Here is a 14,697-nt window from a genome sequence, read left to right as displayed (position 1 = left end):
AACCGGAAATCCCAATTGGATCAGATGAATATAACAGGAGATATCGCAGATTGAAATTTGCAATTTTTGAAAAATCCCATTTCCGAGATGAAAATCTAAACGAAGGGAGATAGGCTTTCGAAATTTCTCGCAGTAGATTCAGCGTATTCGAAAACCTATATTTTCATACCTTAATTTCAAATATCTGGCCCTATTCCAGAGAAAATATTTTTTTTTGTTTTTCTACTTTTCATTTTCGAGTTGACTTCGAAGAGCTCTCTGGAGTGCAATTCTCTATTGAATCATCAACTGTTTGGTTTTCTAGAATCTTCAAAACAAATTCTATGATCTCCATATCCTAAGACAATAATAAAACATCCTAATTTTCAGACAGAGTAGCAAATAGGTCATTTTAGGGGGGTCTAACCCCTTGCTCATTTTTGACCCAAAAAATCGAGATTTTCGAAATCGAGTTTTTGTGCCAGGGTGGAAGCCTAGGTAACGCTGATTATAGAACCGGAAATCCCAATTTGATCAGATGAATATAAGAGGAGATATCGCAGATTGAAATTTGCAAATTTTTCAAAAATGCCATTTCCAAGATGAAAATCTCAACGACGGGAGACAGGCTCTCGAAATTGCTCGCAATAGATTCAGCGTATTCGAAAACATATATCTTCATACCTGAATTTCAAATATCTGGCCCTGTTCCAGAGAAAATATTTTTTTTTGTTTTTCCACTTTTCATTTTCGAGTTGACTTCGAAGAGCTCTCTGGAGTGCAATTCTCTATTGAATCATCAACTGTTTGGTTTTCTAGAATCTTCAAAACAAATTCTATGATCTCCATACCCTAAGTCAATAATAAAACATCCCTATTTTCAGACAGAGTAGCAAATAGGTCATTTTAGGGGGGTCTAACCCCTTGCTCATTTTTGACCCAAAAAATCGAGATTTTTGAAATCGAGATTTTTGAAATCGAGTTTTTAAGCTAGGGTGGAAGCCTAGGCAACGCTTATTATATAACCGGAAATCCCAATTCGATCAGGAGATATCGCAGATTGAAATTTGCAATTTTTTAAAAAATGCCATTTCCAAGATGAAAATCTAAATGAAGGAAGATAGGCTTTCGAAAATACTCGCAATAGATTCAGCGTGTTCGAAAACCTATATTTTAATACCAAAATTTCAAATATCTAGCCCTGTTTAGGAGAAAATAATTTTTTTTGTTTTTCCACTTTTCATTTTCGAGTTGACTTCGAAGAGCTCTCTAGAGTGCACTTCTCTGTTGAATCATCAACTGTTTGGTTTTCCAGAATCTTCGAAACAAATCCTATGCATTCCTTATCCTAAGACATAACTAGAACACCCTGATTTTTAGACAGAGTAGCAAATAGGTCATTTCATTGGAGTCTAACCCCTTGCTCACAATATTTATCTACTGCATTATTTTCAGTTCATTCCACCTGTTGAATTGAAGATCCCCAATGCCAATTCTACGATAGTCCGCCCAACTTTCTCGTTTTTGCCTCACGCCATTCAACAAGTGGCATTAACCCCCCTACCCCAAATCTCCCAGAACCGTAATGAACACAGTCCAACGGGCACAAAGCAGAATGGATAGTTACGGGAAGGTGCATGATGATCGCAAACAATTCGGATAGCCCCTTTACCCCCTCAGTGACCCAAAAGCGTGGGGATTTGATCCCCCTACTTAATTACCCCCCTCCCCTTGGAGTTCAGGAAATCCCCGTATGGGAACGATCCGATATTCCATTCGAACAGTCTAAAAGGGGCTTAATAGAATTCTGAGTGCTTTGCGACAGTTGATTTCTGCTGATGTGCAGGTTATCAGTGACGTATATAGAGGTGGGGTGATGAGGATGCAACGATGGAAGGTGAATATGGCCCAATATAATAATATACAGGCAACAAGGATAATACCCAGGGTGTCCCAGGATTAATGGAAATTTCGTTGAAAAGATACGTTGTTTCAAATATGACCACTTGATTATGGATTCATTCAATTCAAATCAACTTTTCATTCAGACTCATCAAAAAATATGTATTGAAGTAATCATTTCTTTCTGGAAACTTTATTACCTCTTAACTGTGTCTGTGAAAGCATAATATAGATCCTTCGGTATATTTTTGAACATCACATCAGCATATCCCTCATTTGAAAAGAATTTGGCATAATTTGTGCACAAATATGGTACTAAATCTTTAATACTATTCTGGTGGTCAAACTAGCATTCCAAATTACAGAACGTCGATCCTAAGCACACAGAAAAGATCCTGCCAGCTTCAAGTTGGTTGGTCAATAACAAAGCAAAGGACATATTTTATTTTCTACAGAAATATTATCATTTGCACCATAAAAACTCAGGAAACAATAAAGTTTCCAAATGAAATTGTCTTTTCAATGCATGATTTCAATGGCGATATTCGAAGACTGAAAATTTATGGTGAAAAGTCAAAAAGGGTTGTCACCTCTCTCTAGCTATGAAGGATGACTGAGAAAATTAGTTTCAAGTGCACCTCTATTCGAAAAATCCCTCTGCAGAATTTCATTTGTTCATCTTGATCCTACTTTGAAATCATTCAGTAAGTCCATAACCAAGTCTTCATCTTTAACGCAACGTAACACTTCAACCAAGCGTTTGCAGATATGTATATTTATTTTGAGGTTCTGAACCTATATCCAAATGTATTCCCATTAATCCTGTTCACTTTGTATACTGCTCTATGAAAGTTAAGGAAGTTCTGAAATTTCCAATTTCTTCACGAATTTTCTAAATATGATAACTAATCAAAAACTATTCAAAAACCATCCATATGGATGATGAACATTACAGACTTCCATTGATCATTTCAATTCACCTGGCCATTTTAATCGAAGTCGAAGAAGTATATGATTTGATATGAGTGTAGATTAACGTCTAGAAACCTTCGACGAACTTTTTCAATCGAAATCAACTCACCAGAAGCGTTCAAAAGCTGCTGCTGCCTTATTCGACAAGTACTCAAAGGCTCTCTACGGGTAGACTCAGTCAGAAACCGATCTTGTGCAGCAGTGCTAGTTCTTGCGCGCACACTTCTCGTCCTCTCGGTTCAAATTCAAATTCGCGTAATCAGAGAGACACTATTGCCGAAAAAATCTTCAGATTTTGAACTGAATAAGTAATCAAACGAGAAGCAAACCCCAAATATCGACATTTGCGAACAAAATTGATACAAAACTCATTCGAATGAGAAGAAAAAGGACCAATTATTGCATCAATACGGAAAGTTGTCTACCCTGTTCTATTTTCGAACATAATCTCCTATTATATTCATTACACTGACATCCGAATTCATTTCCGATTGCTCAATAAAGCCGATGTTAGGTTAGGTAGGAAGATCTATGGAAAACCCTCTAGTTGCGTGATAAATTTTTCAGCAGCCCCATCAGACTAAATCGATAATGCATTCAATTATTCAATGAAGAGAATTGGTCTATTACACAAAGAGGAAAATCTGACAATTCTTGACCTGGGTTATTTCAAATCTCACCCAGATCTCACAAAGATTTCCAAGTCAATTTATTTTTGAAAAAACCATCAGTAGACCGAAAATAACCCACATAAAATGCTCTGTGATTGCATCCATCAAATACATAACAGTTCCTCTCCACTTGTTGAGTATGGAGCATCGTTCTTGGCACGCCAGTGTCAGGAAAAGTTTGGACATCTTATCTCCAACAGAAAGGTGGTTGCTATGACATCTTTATGAACACCCTATCGATCGAATTTTCCCCATAATCTGAAGAGCGTTCTCCTGTTGCTGAATAAACAAATTTTTGTGTAGCGAGGTTGTATTTACGTCGGGGACAGATAAAAGAAGGTTTTGGCTCGTCGAATATTTACGTAGAGTGAAAGAGACGACGTTTATTAAAGCCCATGGGACAAAGCTTGAAAGAGATCAGAAAAGATCTTCATTCAATGTAGAAAATGAGCGGAATGTGATATACATCGTGAGATGTCTGAAATCTGGAAGGTATTCTCATTTTGAAGCAGCGGTTTCCTATCTTGAAATGAACAAATTTGTACAGAGCGTCCAATGAAATACTTTTTTAAGAAAGATATACTTTTATGAGTATTTCAATTTCATATCTTAATCTGCGTAATATTTCGAGGTTTTCCCTAGAATTCTTGCCATTATATGTACTGAAATTCAAATTCCAAATACTGAGTGATTTCCCGCTATTCGAGGAAATTCATGTCCATGACACTCTGCGCCATCTACAGCTTTCAGGTTTCACTCGAGAATTTCCTTTAATTTTCCGGCTCCGATGCCTGCAACGGTGGAAAATCGAAGTGTTTTCCAGTCAGTTTCTCATTCTCTCCATAGGTGTCGCAGCTGTAAACTGATATTGATTTTGTTCTTCGCTCAAACTTCGGAAGATGGCCCCAAGTTTGGTTTTCATCGAGTTTCTTTCACGAAAGTAGAACAGCTCTTCTGAATAGAAAAGGGTTCTGCTTTCAGCTTTTCGTACTACAGCAGTGTAGCATAGTGTTGGAAAATTAACGAGGTAGTTGAGTTCACTGATCAGCAACAGGGGTCTCCACTGCTCTGATTTGTGTTGGAAAATTCTTATAAAATTTGATGAAAAGATTGTACAATTTATTTTTCCTCCCTTTCCAATAATTTTCAGTTCATAAGAACAGCGTTGATTGTGAGATAGTTTTCAATCAAGGATAAAAAGAAAAAGTAGATCGAGAAGTGAAATATGTATCAAAACACCAATATGATAACAAACCCAACTAATAACGATGATGTGAATGTCAATGCTATAGAATATGTCTTTTGCTAAATCTTCTTTATGATTCATCTATCTAAGTGAACACTATTATATGGAATCGATCTATAGTTGAGTTTGAGGACTGTTGAGCATGAATCTGCCCTGGAATTATTTTGGACTTTATCCCGTCTAATTATTTCTAATTACTATTGTTAAAGTTGACGGAAATAACAGAAAAAATGGATTGTGAGGTATGTCTTCCTAAAAATACACGAAAAAATTGACAAGAAGTGTCCCAATCCCTCTTTCTACTTAATAACACTTATGACTTTCATCGATCCCCTAGAAATGTGACTCTATACTTCCTCAGGATTTCAATACCGTCAGATATTTCCGTAACATTATAACTGCATAATGAAAAATTGAAAGCCCGATCGGTTGCATGATTATACGGAAACGTGTCTGGTTCTTTGACTGAAACCTGTAACCTTATCAATCTGTTAATAAATAATAGTGATTGAGGGTTGGCGCAAAGCAGTATGCCGCATGGAACCGTTGGAGGTATGAATGGATTGCGTGTCTCGTCATGGAGGGGTGGGGGAGAGTTATGGGGAAGAGCAGGGAGGGTTTCGAGGGAAACGTGAAACTGAGGATCTCTCCCTTGCGCGTTTGTTTCTAGGATTAACAACTCTTTTTCTCAATGAAAAGCAATCCAGTTGGATTGAAACTGAGCTAATAGTTGTGGAGTATCGTTACAAAGATTGAATTTTAAGATCAAATGACTATATTGCGTACGAAATACACTTCGCAAAAAAATTAACGCACATTATGGAAATCTCAAATTTATTCTACAACTGAAGGTGTTCTCAATGATAATTATTCTTATCAGAATTATGCATGCATATGTTATCCACTTTCAACGGTTTTCTTCAATACAGATGTTTTTTCCCAGCAGGAATAAAAAAAGATGATATTATCAGATTTTGAATGTATTGGCTCCATTCTAAAATCAGTTGTTCTAGATCAATTCTAGTGATCAATAGTTTTTCTTTCGTTTGATTTTCTACACTCGATCGCTATGCAACGCGAAACACGCAATTTGACCCAAGAGGAATGTGCCCAAGCGGTAGTTTTGCCAGAAGAAGGGTGGACATACACAAGAATTGCAGAAAGGTTTGGAGTTTTCCATACAAGTGTGTCCAGAATGTTGCAGCGATTCAGGGAGACAGGTATGAATGTCCGAAGACCAGGACAGGGTAGAGCACGGGTAACAACTGCCATTCAAGAACGTTACTTGAGAGTTTCTTCGTTGAGACAACGGTTTGCAACCGCTCGCCTCCTTCAAATTCAGCTTGAGCGAACTCATGAGGTGCAAATTATCACTCAGACAATAAAAAATCACCTCAGAGAATATGATTTAAGGCCTCGTGTCGCGGCAAGAGGCCCAGCTCTTACCCCAGCCCATCGAAGGGCGCGTTTGGATTTTGCGAGAGAGCATATCCATTGGGAAGAGGCCGATTGGGAAAGAGTTCTCTTCACAGATGAGTCTAGATTCTGCCTCTACCATTGTAATCGACGTTCCCTTGTATACAGAAGTCCACATGAAAGATATGCACAGTGCAATTTCTTGAATACTACTGGTTTCGGGGGAGGATCGATTATGGTATGGGTTGGAATATCTTTGACTGCTCGCACAGACCTAGTGGTCGTTGATAATGGAGCTATGAATGCTGATAAGTATATAAGGAACATTCTTGAAGAGCATGTAGTGCCATTAGCCCCATACATTGGTGAAAATTTCATTTTTATGGACGATAATGCCAGACCCCATCGTGCGCGCATCGTTCAGAAGTACCTTGAAGAGGTTGAAGTCTCTCGAATGGAATGGCCAGCAAGAAGTCCAGATCTAAATCCGATTGAGCAGGTTTGGGACAACCTCAATAGAAGGCTGAGAAGTTCAGAAAATCATTCAGCTACTCTTAATGACTTAGGAATCCAATTCGGAGAAATCTGGGAAGGATTAGATCAGAACATGTTAAGATCACTCATTTTGAGTATGAACCGTCGTTGCCGAGCTGTAATTAACGCAAGGGGTGGAAATACGAAGTATTAAATCACTTATCAGCATTTCAGTATTTTGAAAATTGTTCATTTCTCTTCTTTCACATAAGATTCGGTGAAATCCTGAATTTTTCTTCCATTTAATGTGTCTTGTTTCGTTCAAAACCTTCCCGAGAGAACATAAAAAATAAGTTATGAAGTCAATGTAGAGTTAACTTTCATTAAAATTGAGATTTTCAAAATGTGCTCTAAGTTTTTTGCGCAGTGTAGATAAATAAACATACCAATATGAAAATGAATATGAATGCGTTGATCCAGGATGCCACAGAGTCTATTGGCATATTTCACAGGTTCGTTTTTCAGTTTGTGGCGGGGGCAGATGGGTGCTGAAGGGCTCTTTGTGTCCCTTAGGGTCTGTAGTTTCCATTCGGCACCATGATTTGGATCGGTATGCATCGAGGTAGATTACTTTCCAGAAGATGCTTGAATGAGTGGATTTCTTCTATTTAGATCACTTGATGGTGCGCCTGCTGGTGCCAATGTCAATACCTAGGGGTAGGGTACTTTTAATCTTGTTCAGCGTGCGACCAACCAGATTGTTGCAAAATGGCGAATGGACTGAGTGTATTGACGTCTGAAAACCAGAAACTTTTCAGCGTTCATGACTAATTTTCTTCGTGTACTGTGAAAAGAATGAGCCTCCAGTCAGTTATCATTAGTGTTATTGAAGTTTCAAGAAGCCTACGAATGCAGAAGATGGCTGTCATCCCAGAAAAATAGTTTGGTGATTAACTAGACACAAGCAAGAAGGAAAAGAAAAAACTAATCTGGTGTAGGAAGAATAATTTGTGAAAATAGCTTAGATATGCCAATACTTGGTACAAAAACACCAGCCACCATGAATGTGAAAAGAAAAAAGAAGTGTAGTCTTTAGTCTTGGAGTATCTCAAGGTGATTGTTTTGGATCTCCGTTTTTATATCCATTTCTTTTAACTTCTATTTTGAGCTCCAATCATTCGACCATTCCTCTCCCCACCAATTACTTCCCAATTTTATCGACATTCAACACTACACCGACTCGACGAGCGACAGTTACAGCACCCCATTCCGTCGGGCCGTTTCCCGGACCGGAAAACGTTTCGCAGCTACGCGGTCCGTCTCCCCGAGAACCTTCCGGACGGTCGGCGCACGCGCAGCCAATTCCCAGTCGTGTCACGTGGCGTTGCGATATGAATCCTAAAGGTTTAGGCGCTTCCTCGTGTCGGCAACGAGTTGGACCGGAAATGCCTGCGATTGTCGTGTCTTGATGTATATCTGTATGTCACGGGACACGGCATAATCGATACCATTTGGGCAAATGCGTTTTTAAGTGATTAGAAAATGAGTCGATGCATTAGCGGCTGTTTTACCAACAGAAGCGCCGTTTCTTTGGGTTTTCTTTTCATTTGTTGCCCGTAATGGATAGATTGGGGGGTAATTAGATAGGATAGCTATGAGACACTCGACCAATCTGTCAATAAAATGAAAGAAACTGCAATTAACTACGATTCTTCTCATTTATAGGGGGTAATGACGGTTTTCAGAACTTTCGAAGCAATTATAAAGTAAAATTTTATGATCTGTCGCAGAATAAGTTTTTTAAATGAAGAAACCAACTCTTTAGTCGAAATTAGAGGGATCTCTTGTTGTTGTTTGGATTTTTATCTTTTTTATTGTAGGTATAAAATGTTTGATGTCAATGACATAGACGTCAGTGTTTTTGAAAGGTTATTGGAAATATGTCTTCGTATCAGGGAAGTAATTGATGAGTTATCTGAAAGTCTCGCTGTGTTCATATTAATATTCAAAATATTCTGCTGTAAGCTATAAAATACACACCATTTCAATCAATTTGGAAGCTCCATATTCGGATGAATTTCAAGACCCCACATTTTTGATACAAAATCTTCAGTGTATGTAGTCTTTTCTCTAATGAATTTTGGTTGCATGCAGCGTTTTTCGCCTGTATTCATTTTCTATTTAGTTTTCCCCCCATGAGCATCACACGGCAACTTTCAAATAAAAAATGCATGTTTTCGTTATGATCTAAACCCCTTGAGACCTGGAGCTATATTCTCCCTCTACGTATAACTTATATAAGGCGAAGAAAAACATCTTTGTGTTTCCCGGAACTTGAATGAGGGTGCATGCGCAGTTGTATAAACGGCCGACTTGCAGTTTTAATTAACTAGAAGGCTAGGATATGAGATCTCGCATGAAAACTATGTATAACATTTGTTCAGTTTGAAACAAGAATATTTCGACAATTGTGGAAGATGAAAACGGCATATCAAGATTATATTCTTATGTAGCCAGGATGTTAATTATTCTGAATAATGTTTTCTCATTTATCGATCAATTTTTTCATTTCGCTCTTTCCCTTTTTCCAACACACATTGGTCCAATATGACAAAATAAAAATATACACTAAAGAGTTAACGATTATGCTTTACGAGTTTCACTTCAACGGATATGGTAAACGAATATGGAGCATCTGAAGGCAGTTCAGGGGCGTACACACTAGTTCCCCTTCTCTTAGTGCTAATGTACTCTGAAATTTTGTTTTTTGTGCTACGACAACATATCTATAAGAGGATGAAATAGATAAATGATTCTTGAAAAGATTTGATGATAGTTTGATAAAAAATAACATTTCAACCATAGACGATTCAGTCACTAATGGATCCTGATTTCCCAAGAGTTCAACCTAGGCAAAACTAAAGATGGCTTCTTTGAAACATAAATTGATCATCAGAATCTGCATATTTCACGATCCTCAATAGTTTGTTCAGGTCTTGAACTGGCTAAAAACATAAACAGAGTCATACTCTCTCCATGATCCCAAAATGGTACATCACAAATAGGGAACACAGCTCCAAATATCCTACATGGCAAGGAGCTGGATCTTAGAATTTACAAAATGTAGAGATAACTTGGATACAGCACAGGTACATCTCAAATATGGCTTCAGGCATATAGTGCACACATTATTAGATCTCCCAAGAAAATATATCAGATAAGTTACTGGACACCTAGATGTGGTTTTCTCTGAAAATGAATAGCCGTTTAGGTTAGGTTTGTTCCCGTGGGCTTTTTTAAGAAATGGATAAGTTGGCGATTAGGGTAGGTTAGGTTCTGTTAGGAAGAGTTAGGTTAGATTTTGTTGGGTTAGTTCAGGTCAGGTTTCGTTTAGTAATGTTGGGTTAGATTTCTTCGAATTGACTTCGAATAGGTACTGAGAAACTGTTTAACTGACGATTCGGGTAGGTTAGCTTATGTTAGGGTAAGTTAGGTGCGATTTTGTTGGGTTAGGTCAGGTCAGGTTTGGTTGAGTCATGTTGGGTTAGGTTTCTTCGAATTAACTATAGATTACGTACTGAGAAACTGTTTAACTGACGATTAGGGTAGGTTAGCTTATTTTAGGGTAAGTTAGGTTTGCTTTTGTTGGGTTAGGTCAGGTCAGGTTTCGTTGAGTTATGTTGGGTTAGGTTTCTTCGAATTAACTATAGATTACGTACTGAGAAACTGTTTAACTGACGATAAGGGTGGGTTGACTTATGTTAGGGTATGTTAGGTTAGATTTTGTTGGGTTAGATTAGCTTGGGTAAGCTTAGGTCAGGTTTTGTTGAGTTGAATTGGGTTAGGTTTCTTCGAATTAACTATAGATTACGTACTGAGAAACTGTTTAACTGACGATAAGGGTGGGTTAACTTATGTTAGGGTATGTTAGGTTAGATTTTGTTGGGTTAGATTAGCTTGGGTAAGCTTAGGTCAGGTTTTGTTGAGTTGAATTGGGTTAGGTTTCTTCGAATTAACTATAGATTACGTACTGAGAAACTGTTTAACTGACGATTAGGGTAGGTTAGCTTATTTTAGGGTAAGTTGGGTTTGCTTTTGTTGGGTTAGGTCAGGTCAGGTTTCGTTGAGTTATGTTGGGTTAGGTTTCTTCGAATTAACTATAGATTACGTACTGAGAAACTGTTCAACTGACGATTAGGCTGGGTTACCTTATGTTAGGTTAGATTTTGTTGGGTAAATTAGCTTGGATAAGGTTAGGTCAGGTTTTGTTGAGTTAAATTGGGTTAGGTTTCTTGTAATTAATTCAGGAATACTCAGAAACTTCTTCATAAAGATTTTTCGAAAATGACAATGACAATTGACAAGATGGTTGAAAATTATGACCGTAGAATACAGTTGCAATGCTGCAAAATCTGAAAATAGACTAATTCAGCAGAATTGAGGTCCTGATTCTGCTTGAGAAAGCTGTCCAAAGTTATTTTCTGCTCTAAAAAAGCTGAATGTTCTCATTTTGAAACCATAAGAATTTGAAATATTGAAATACTACGAATACCTGACTGCAGCGTCAGGTATCGTTATTACGATTGTAATTTACGTTTTGAAAAGGTATTTGGACTACAAGTACCAAATATGACATTGTATTCGTATTTAAATTAAGTATTTCGATCATAAGTAATTCAAATACTGCCCAACCCCGCGTGTTTCGCTCACGAAGTACCATCTTCAGGTACAGTGGATGAAAAAGTTTTTTCAACGCGATTTTTTCGTGAATTCACGCTTCAACCCTGCAGTCTCGCCCGCCCCACGTCCGCCGCCACCGGCAGACGGTCGCCTTTCGCTCACCACATCCCTCGCGATCCACGCCGCCCACAGAACGTCATAGAGCGGCGGATGAAAACTGCTCCTGAAATAATGCGCCCGAAACGTACGCATTCGCGTGGCCGCCGAACTTTGCCGAACGTGCCCGAACGTCAGCCAACCCCGTAAGACATCGGGTGCGGACAGTCAAAAGAAGTCGCGGGTGGAAGGATTTCGAAAAAAAAAACGCAAAAACGATGTGTAACCCGCAAACGGAGTGACCCCCAAAACGTCGAGAAAAGACGCGGACGTCGAGATGGCCAAGACGGGCGCCGGAAACAATTGCGGACAGCTGAAAACAAAACAACATCGCGTCTAGTGTGTGGCACCACAAAATGGAGTCATGCTGCTATAGGCACACTCTGATAAATCAGGTTAGTACACGTCGATCGCCGGACGTATCGCCCAGATTTGCACCCCCTTAAGTTCCTTCTTGTAGTCCTTTGAGCGAGGAATCCCCCAGGAAACCCCCTTTAGCTCGTGGAGATCTGCGCCACGTCACATTGATTCTGTTTGACCCATATAATGGATAACAGGGACAACATCATTGAATCGAGAGGTTCACGACTCATCTCTGATACCCCATCATCCCTAATCGTTCGTTTTTAATCGGAAAATAACAATATCATCCCCATATTCAATAAATTCTACTCTCACGACGTTTTATTCGAGAAAAACAACCATTTTACCGTATAAAACACACCATCCTCGAAGTTTTGACACCCAAATATCCATTTCTCAAACGATTAACAAGAAAATAATAGACAAACACAGTGAATGCTTCAAAACAAATTAATCTTTGTACCTTTCGAATCGAATGTTTTCTTTCCTAACCCTTAAAGGGGGAGGTTATGCTTAACTTGCCCCGAAATGTATTGAGGAAACGAATATTTTCATTTTCTCAGCGCTGTCAACAATGAAGTTGCTTGTTTAGATGGCATACTCATATGGGATAACTAAAATTGTCACCTACAGCATGCTCACCAAATGTTAATCTACGTGGATAATAAATTTTTGTCGCCACTTTTATATAATCGTATTTCAGCTCAAGCTGCTTCTGTTTCAGTGGACAATGAAATTCTCTTTGTGTAGCATAATCAATCTATTCCACCGATTATTCTTATACGATTCGTTTGTTACATTTCTAATTAATGTGCTGTCAACACTGTTAATTTATGTTTATCAGTCAATTATTAGATATAGCCAAACAAAATTTAAATCAAAGTGAAAGAACTGTATCAAAAAATAAGAATTCTAAATATAATATAAAGCAAATGGAGAAAATAAAATATAATACACAAACTGAAATTCCAATCTAATATTACACACTAAGTGACTCTTTCTGACTTTGGGATTCGTTTTCGAATATCAGAGGAATAACTATTTCAGAGTTAATTAAGAATATTTATTAAGGTTTTAATTTATTCTGAATGCTTAGTTACATGCTTGGATATACTGAAAAGAAGATCTCAAGTTTCCCTCATTCTTGTACAAAATGTTACACTTCATTGCAAGGATGATCTTCTGGATGAATAAATTCATTTGCTGTCATAGAAACAACATTAAATTTTTGAGGAATTTCCTTTGTGAGGTTGAAGCACCATATGCTGAGCACTCATATGAGAATCAAGATCCTACTTTCAATCAATCAAACCCAGAAATGTTAAACTAGAGTAAAAAATAGAATATCCCTGATTCGTCTCCAAATTTGCCACATACTCGACACACCTGGCAAAGCTACGATGAGGGTTATTTTGGTTCTTTCGCTATGAACTCTCATATGAATTGATTTAAAAATTGGGTGCAAAATAATGATCGATACAACACAAAATATTCATATAAACAACATTATCAAATATTAAGAAGTATTACAAAATTACGTGTTATTTTTTCGAAGTAAACTGAAAGTATACAGAGATGATCACGACACAATATTATCGATAAATATTCGTGTCTTTTCGTTGGATATTCAGCACAAAAAATGAATATTTCGAGGCACTTTTTTCAACATTCCTCGCAGAAATCATCGATCCACACCACTCTGTCTTCCACGAATTCGTTGCTCATAAATCTTAGGCCCAACTTCTTGTTAACTCACGTTGCTATAGTCAAAGTGATAGAAGTTGCACGTAAACTTGGAGTTGTGAGCTTAAAGGGAGGATAGAGAGAAGAAATAGGGGCGAGTTTAATCAATGATTTACTTTTGCTCCATCGTTCTTTCAGAGTTCGTACTTTTGAGGGTTGGTTGTCGTTTTATGACATGCTTGGGCCGTCGAAATGGGGGGTTTATGTGAGATTGTAGTAGAGATAGTTGGATATTGAACGCGATATTTGGAAAGGAATTATTACCACAGAAAAGTTTCCCTTACCAAAATACCATGAAGTGTTGATGATCTTATGGTAAACGGACACTTTTCATTTTTCGGTAAAACTCCTGGGGGACTGGAATTTTGACAAATCAATTAATTTATTATTTCACTTACTTTTAGGCGATATTTCTAGATCTATAAATGTTACTATCATTATTATCAGTAGTTTGCTCAGTGTTACACATTTCTTATCGATTACTGTTCGACCAAAGTAAACATATTTTTCATTCATTATTGTCAGCCCACTAGGGAGTTGAAGCATGATATCAAATTATGATGATATTGGTTTATTTATCCCAAGTGGTATGAAATGCACATAAAGTTTATAGGTACATGGAAAGTGGGACTCTAATGAAATGGATGAGAGAGGAAAAAATGGGGTTTTTAAAAATATTCGTGTAAGAGAACCTTCAAACACATGCAAGATTGTAATAACATGTAAGGAAATCTAATAGTGATGAAGCATACAAGAGTCGATATTTCCTACATCACTCAACCAAATAATTATGTTGGAATTTGACTTCTTAATTCTATTTTTTGCTTCTTGTGATTGTCGGGTTCGAAATTTCTGCAAATTTTATTCATTAGTTCATGAGAAATCTCATGAACTACCTATCGAATAAATTTCGATAAGAACATCTAAGAGCAAAGCATTTCGAGAATGCTTCGACGACCTTGGGTGTAATCGGTAATTAATTGGAACCTAATTATCCAATTACCGAAAAATAATTTGTTTTGAAAGAGTAAGATGAGATGATTTCAACAGAAGATATATTCCATTGTATTCCAGTTTGCCATCATTTTGAAATTG

At 37.6% G+C, this 14,697-nt stretch overlaps 1 protein-coding gene across 20 annotated transcripts in view; it reads left to right on the top strand.

Moving 5' to 3' along the window:
* The first annotated feature begins 11,592 nt into the window (after nucleotides 1-11,592).
* LOC123319413 (voltage-dependent calcium channel type A subunit alpha-1) overlaps nucleotides 11,593-14,697 on the top strand; it is a 43,566-nt gene continuing 40,461 nt past the window's right edge. For 14 of the 20 annotated variants that reach the window (XM_044906357.1, XM_044906352.1, XM_044906367.1 and 11 more), the window contains exon 1: nucleotides 11,595-11,891. The gene's annotated coding sequence lies outside the window, so the exon portion shown is untranslated. Of the gene's footprint in view, nucleotides 11,892-14,697 lie in introns of all 20 variants that reach the window. The other 6 variants (XM_044906369.1, XM_044906370.1, XR_006538474.1 and 3 more) reach the window with 2 other exon arrangements.

This window comes from Coccinella septempunctata, chromosome 8 (assembly GCF_907165205.1).
Source record: "Coccinella septempunctata chromosome 8, icCocSept1.1, whole genome shotgun sequence".
In the NCBI taxonomy this organism is placed as follows: Eukaryota; Metazoa; Arthropoda; class Insecta; order Coleoptera; family Coccinellidae; genus Coccinella; species Coccinella septempunctata.
This window is presented reverse-complemented; position numbering and strand designations above follow the sequence as displayed.